Source organism: Homarus americanus, unplaced genomic scaffold (assembly GCF_018991925.1).
Source record: "Homarus americanus isolate GMGI-L3 unplaced genomic scaffold, GMGI_Hamer_2.0 scaffold46583, whole genome shotgun sequence".
Taxonomy (NCBI): domain Eukaryota; kingdom Metazoa; phylum Arthropoda; class Malacostraca; order Decapoda; family Nephropidae; genus Homarus; species Homarus americanus.
Genome location: NW_024731675.1, coordinates 2,856,149 through 2,862,376, shown reverse-complemented (window position 1 = coordinate 2,862,376; position 6,228 = coordinate 2,856,149).

The following is a 6,228-nucleotide window of genomic DNA, read 5'->3' as shown; positions in this document are numbered from 1 at the left end:
AGCCCTGGGATGGGGTTCGTGGGTTCATGGTTAGGTTCTTCAGGTGTCATGGTCAGTTCATGTCGAGTTCATGTCGGAGTTCGTGGGTTCGGGTTCGTGGGTTCGGGTTCATGGGTTCGGAGTTCGTGGGTTCGGGTTCATGGGTTCGGGTTCATGGGTTCCGGAGTTCATGGGTTCGTCAGTCATGGTGGGTCGGAGTCGTGGTTCGGGTCTGGGTTCGGTTCGTGGGTTCGGAGTTCGTGGGTTCCGGGTTGTGGGTTCGGGTTCATGGGTTCCGGAGTTCGTGGGTTCGGAGTTCGTGGGTTCGGAGTTCGTGGTTCGGAGTTCATGGGTTCGGAGTTCATGGGTTTCAGATAGGATGGTACCCCTCTCCACAGGACAGTAACTCTCTCTTCTGACCTCACTGATGCCCGTGTGACAGTGGTATTCACTAATCTTATTTTTCACTTCATAAGGGTATTGACCTACAGTGAAACCCTCTATTTAGCGGAATATATTGATGGTAGTCCGTTATATCGAAGTCCGTTATATCGAGGTCTGTCATATCGAGGTCCGTTATATCGAGGTCTGTCATATCGAGGGTCCGTTATCGAGGTCCGTTATATCGAGGGTCCGTTATATCGAGGGTCCGTTATATCGGTCCGTTATATCGAGGTCCGTTATATCGAGTCTGTCATATCGAGGTCCGTTATATCGGTCCGTTATATCGAGAGTCCGTTAGGTGTGAAATAAACAAATGATCATCGAACAATAAACACAAAATGGCGGCCGGAGGAGGAAAGGAGAGAGAGAGAGAGAACAACCACAACAAACAAAGTCAGGTAGAGTGTCACTGTCACCAGGAAGGAGAACCCCCCCTTCCTCCTCCTCTTCTTCCTCCCCTTCCTCCTCCTCTTTCTCCTTCCCTCCTCCTCTTCTCCCCCTTCCTCCTCCTCCTCCTCTTCTTCCCTCTTCCTCTTCTCCCCTTCCTCCTCCTCCTCCTCTTCTCCCCCCTCCTCCCCTCCTCCCTTCCCCTCCCCCTCTTCTCCCCTTCCTCCTCCTCCTCCTCTTCTTCCCCTTCCTCCTCCTCCTCCTCTTCTCCCCTTCCTCCTCCCTCCTCCTCTTCTTCCCTCTTCCTCTTCTCCCCTTCCTCCTCCTCCTCCTCTTCTTCCCCTTCCTCCTCCTCCTCCTCTTCTTCCCTTCCTCCTCTTCTCCCCCTTCCTCCCCTCCTCCTCTTCCTCCTTGTACACGACACAAAACATCAGTGTTTACATCCAGTAGTTGTCAACCTCCTCTCTCCCACCTTCCCCCATCCTTCTCCTACACGCGTCCCCCAAACCCCTCCAGCCCCCCAAACCCCACCACCCACCTCACCCCCCACACCCCCTCACCCCCCCTCCAGCCCCCACCCCTCCAGCTTCACGTTGGCACGATAGGTATGGGCAGTAAACATTGAGGAGGATACTAATGACGTCAAAGAAGGAGAAGACCAATCAGGATCCTCGGGAATGCCTAGTGACCAATAACATTCATTCCCCTGGAGAAAGCAATGCTGAGATGCACAATCCATGACGTCAACCTTTCGCCGAACGCCAATTGCGGATGAGATCTCAGACATCCGTGACGTCATGGCCAGGATATCTTCCCAGACTCACCAATGATACGCGAGTCCTGGAAGTTGCTGCGTCATACTCTGACGTAACGAGAGTCAAGTGCACCAATGAGGCGTAGAGCGAGTGTAGTGAAGTGTAGTGCCGCTTCTCATACCCAGTTGGTGAGAGAAAAGAGAGCACAACTAAATCAACCAGAACAACTGGACAGAGAGTAGACACTCGGCATAACAAGATGTCATGAACCAAAGCTCTGAGTAATAATCCGTTGACTCACCTACAACCCCCCCACCCCTACACCCCCCCACCCCTAGCCATCACCCCTACACCCCCCCACCCTACCATCACCCCCTACACCCCCACCCCTACAACCATCACCCCCTACACCCCACCCCTACAACCATCACCCCTACCCCACCTACAACCATCACCCCTACACCCCCTAACCATCACCCCTACCCCCCCCCACCCACAGCCATCACCCCTACACCTCACCCCTACAACCATCACCCACACCCCCCACCCTACAACCATCACCCCCACACCCCCCACCTACAACCATCACCCTACACCCCCCCACCCCTACAACCATCACCTACTACACCCCCCCACCCTACAACCATCACCCCACACCCCCCACCCCTACAACCATCTTACACCCCCCACCCTACAACCATCACCCCCTACACCCCCCACCCCTACAACCATCACCCCTACCCCCACCCTACAGCCATCACCCCTACACCCCCCACCCCTACAACCATCACCCCCACACCCCCACCCTACCATCCTCACCCCCCCCCCTAACCATCCCCCTACACCCCCACCCTACAGCCATCACCCCTACACCCCCCCACCCTACAGCCATCCCCCACCCCCCTACAACCATCACCCCTACAACCATCACCCTACACCCCACCCCTACAACCATCACCCCCTACACCCCCACCCCTGACCATCACACCCCCACCCCCCACCCTGTCATCACCCCTACCATCACCCCCTACACCATCCCCCTACACCATCCCCCTACACCCCCCCACCCTACAACCATCACCCTACCATCACCCCTACCCCCCCACCCTGACCACTCACCCCCACCCTACCAACCATCTTCATCACCCTACAACCATCCACCCCCACCCACCCTCCTACAGCCATCTCCCTCTTACCCTACCATCCCTCACACACCACCTACACTCCCCCTACACCCCCCACCCACAACCATCTTCCCCCCACCCTACAACCATCACCCCCTACACCCCCCACCCCTACAACCATCACCCCTACACCCCCCACCTACAACCATCACCCCTACACCTCCACCCCTACAACCATCACCCCCACCCCCCCACCCCTACAACCATCACCCCTACACCCCCCACCTACAACCATCACCCCCTACACCCCCACCCCTACAACCATCACTACCACCCCCCCCCCTACAACCATCACCCCCACCCCCCCACCCCTACAACCATCACCCCTACACCCCCCACCCCTACAACCATCACCCCTACCCCCCCACCCCTACAACCATCACCCCCTACACCCCCCACCCCTACAGCCATCACCCCCCACCCCCCACCCCTACAACCATCACTACACCCTCCACCCCTACAACCATCACCCCTACACCCTCCACCCCTACAACCATCACCCCTACACCCCACCCCTACAACCATCACCCCTCCCCTACACCCCCCCACCCCCCACCCCTACCATACCAGTTCTATAGGCTGCCCCCCCTGACCGTCTGCCTTCAAGGTACACAAATAATGGTTCATTTTCTTTCCAGTTTCACCTGTCTGTCTGTCTGTCTGTCTGTGTCTGTACTGATTGTCTGTCTATCTGTCTGTCTGTTACTGATTGTCTGTCTGTCTGTCTGTCTGTCTGTCTATTACTGATTGTCTGTCTGTCTGTCTTGTGTTTGGTTGTCTGTCTGTCTGTCTTACTGCTGTCTGTCTGTCTGTCTGTCTGTCTGTCTGACTGTCTGTCTGTCTGTCTGTCTACGATTGTCTCTGTCTGTCTTTCTGTTCTGTCTGTCTGTCTGTCTGTCTGTCTGCTATTACTGATTGTCTGTCTATCTGTCTGTCTATTACTGATTGTCTGTCTGTCTGTCTGTCTGTCTGTCTATTACTGTCTGTCTGTCTGTCTGTCTGTCTGTCTGTGTTTGGTTGTCTGTCTGTCTGTCTATTACTGACTGTCTGTCTGTCTGTCTGTCTATTACTGATTGTCTGTCTTCCTGTCGACCTACCTAACCTAACCTAACCCAGCAGCTTACCTCAGATTAAGCTGGGGAGGAGGGAAAGGGGTGGGGGTGGGGGAGATGGGGAGGGGGGGGACGGGGGTAGGGGAGGGAGAGAGGGGAAGGGGAGGTGGGGAGGAGGGAGGTAGGGGAAGGGGAGGTGGGGAGGAGGAGGTAGGGAAGGGGAGGGGGAGGAGAGAGGGGGAAGGGGTGGGGAGGAGGAGGAGGTAGGGAGTCTTATTGTTTAGCCCATAGTTACCTTCAGTTACATACACCCCCCCCCCCGTGTGTGTGTGTGTGTGTGTGTGTGTGTGTGTGTGCGTGTGTGTGCGCGTGGTCAACTGGCAACACTGACTGGATATAACTGATAAGTTATGTAACTGGCAATACTTATGAAGATCGCTCTCTCTCTCTCTCTCTCTCTCTCTTCTCTTTCTTATCAACCTGACGTTTTAAAAAAAAAAAATCTGTAAGTATTTTCGGGCCTATAAGTGTCTGTCGGTGTCTATCGGTATCTGTCGCCCATCTGTCTATCTTCCTTAATCTTCATCTGTCGCCTATAAGTGTCTGTCGATCTGTCGGGCCTACTGTCGTTATCGGGTATCTGTCGGGGCCTATAAGTGTCTGTCGAGAATCTGTCGGTGTATAAATGTGTGTCGGTATCTGTCGGCATCAATAACACTTTCCTGAGATGTTAAGTCATGGCCTCTCTCTCTCTCCTAAAAGAATTCTCAGCACTGTGAATTTCGTGTTCAGTGTGTGTGTGTGTGTGTGTGTACTACCTCCCCTGTGTGTGTGTGTGTGTGTACTCCCTCCCCCTGTGTGTGTGTGTGTGTGTGTATCACTCCCTTGTGTGTGTGTGTGTGTGTGTGTACTACCTCCCAGGGTGTGTGTGTGTGTGTGTACTATTCCCCTGTGTGTGTGTGTGACAGTATTCCTACTCTCCTCATTGTTAACACACACACACACACACACACACACACACACACACACACACACACACACACACACACACACAGGGGATCATCAGGGTGTGGTAAAACCTTTTCTGGATCAGCCTGAGTTCCTAACCTTGAATATGTCCGATGTTGCGTCACACCTGTCACACCCTCGTCATACCTCTGTCACACCCTCGTCACATCTCCGGTTTGTGCATGGCAGCTCCTGTCGAGAGTTACTACCACTCTCTATCATCCATGAATCTATCTAGCCTCCTTTTAAACTTTCCAGCGTTCCAGCACTTACTACAGTTGGTGCTTGTTCCACCTTCCACCACCCTATTTGTGAACCAGTTCTTCCTATCTCTCTCCTAAACCTAAACTTATCCAACTTAAATCCGTTGCTCCGAGTCCTATCCTGCTCGGATATTATAAGAACTTTATCTATATCTCCTTTATTGATTCCTTTCACCCACTTAAATACTTCTATCATATCTCCCCGCACTCTTCGTCTTTCTAGGGAAGTTTAGTTTCTTTAACCTATCCTGATATGGAAGGTTTCTAAGTCCCTGAATCATTTTTGTCATTCTTCGCTGCACCGACTCTAGTGAATTTATATCCATTCTATAATAGGGACACCAGAACTGAACCGCATAATGGAGGTGCAGCCTGACTAGCTGCAAGATATAGTTGCAATAAGACCTCTGCACTCTTATTACTTACACTTCTTGATATAAAACCCAATACTCTGTTTGCCTTATTTCGAACATTAACGCACTGTTTTCTAGGCCGTAGGTCCAGGCTTACAAGTACCCCTAGGTCTCTTTCACAAGTCGACTTCTCTAGGTTGATGTTGTTAAGGCTGTATACATTGACAGTATTTGTTCTTCCAATATTCAGTACGCTGCACTTGCCGGTGTTGAATATCATTGGCCATTTCTCTGATCACTGCTGCAGTTTATTTAAATCCTCATTTGCATCCTGACCTGAATTAATCTGCCGCCCTATTTTGGTATCATCCACAAACTTGCTTAAGTCATCCGGGGGTTGGGAGGGTTGTAGGTTGTGTTGTAGGGTTGTAGACAGGTGTGGGGGGGTTGTAGACAGGTGTGGGGGGTTGTAGACAGGTGTGGGGGGTTGTAGACAGATAGACAGATGAACAACAACAACAAGAGCAACAATAATAATAATAATAATAATAACAACAACAACAACAACAACAACAATAATAATAACAATAATAATAATAATAATAATAATAATAACAATAATAATAATAATAATAATAATAATAATAATAATAATAATAATAACAATAATAATAAAACACGTCAAGAATCACCTCACCTGTACACAGACTCATTAACATACAGCAACACACACAGGTAAGATAAGTCTAAATACAGAGTAAATTTATGGTCGAAAGTTCCTGTACACTTAGGAATATTTGGCA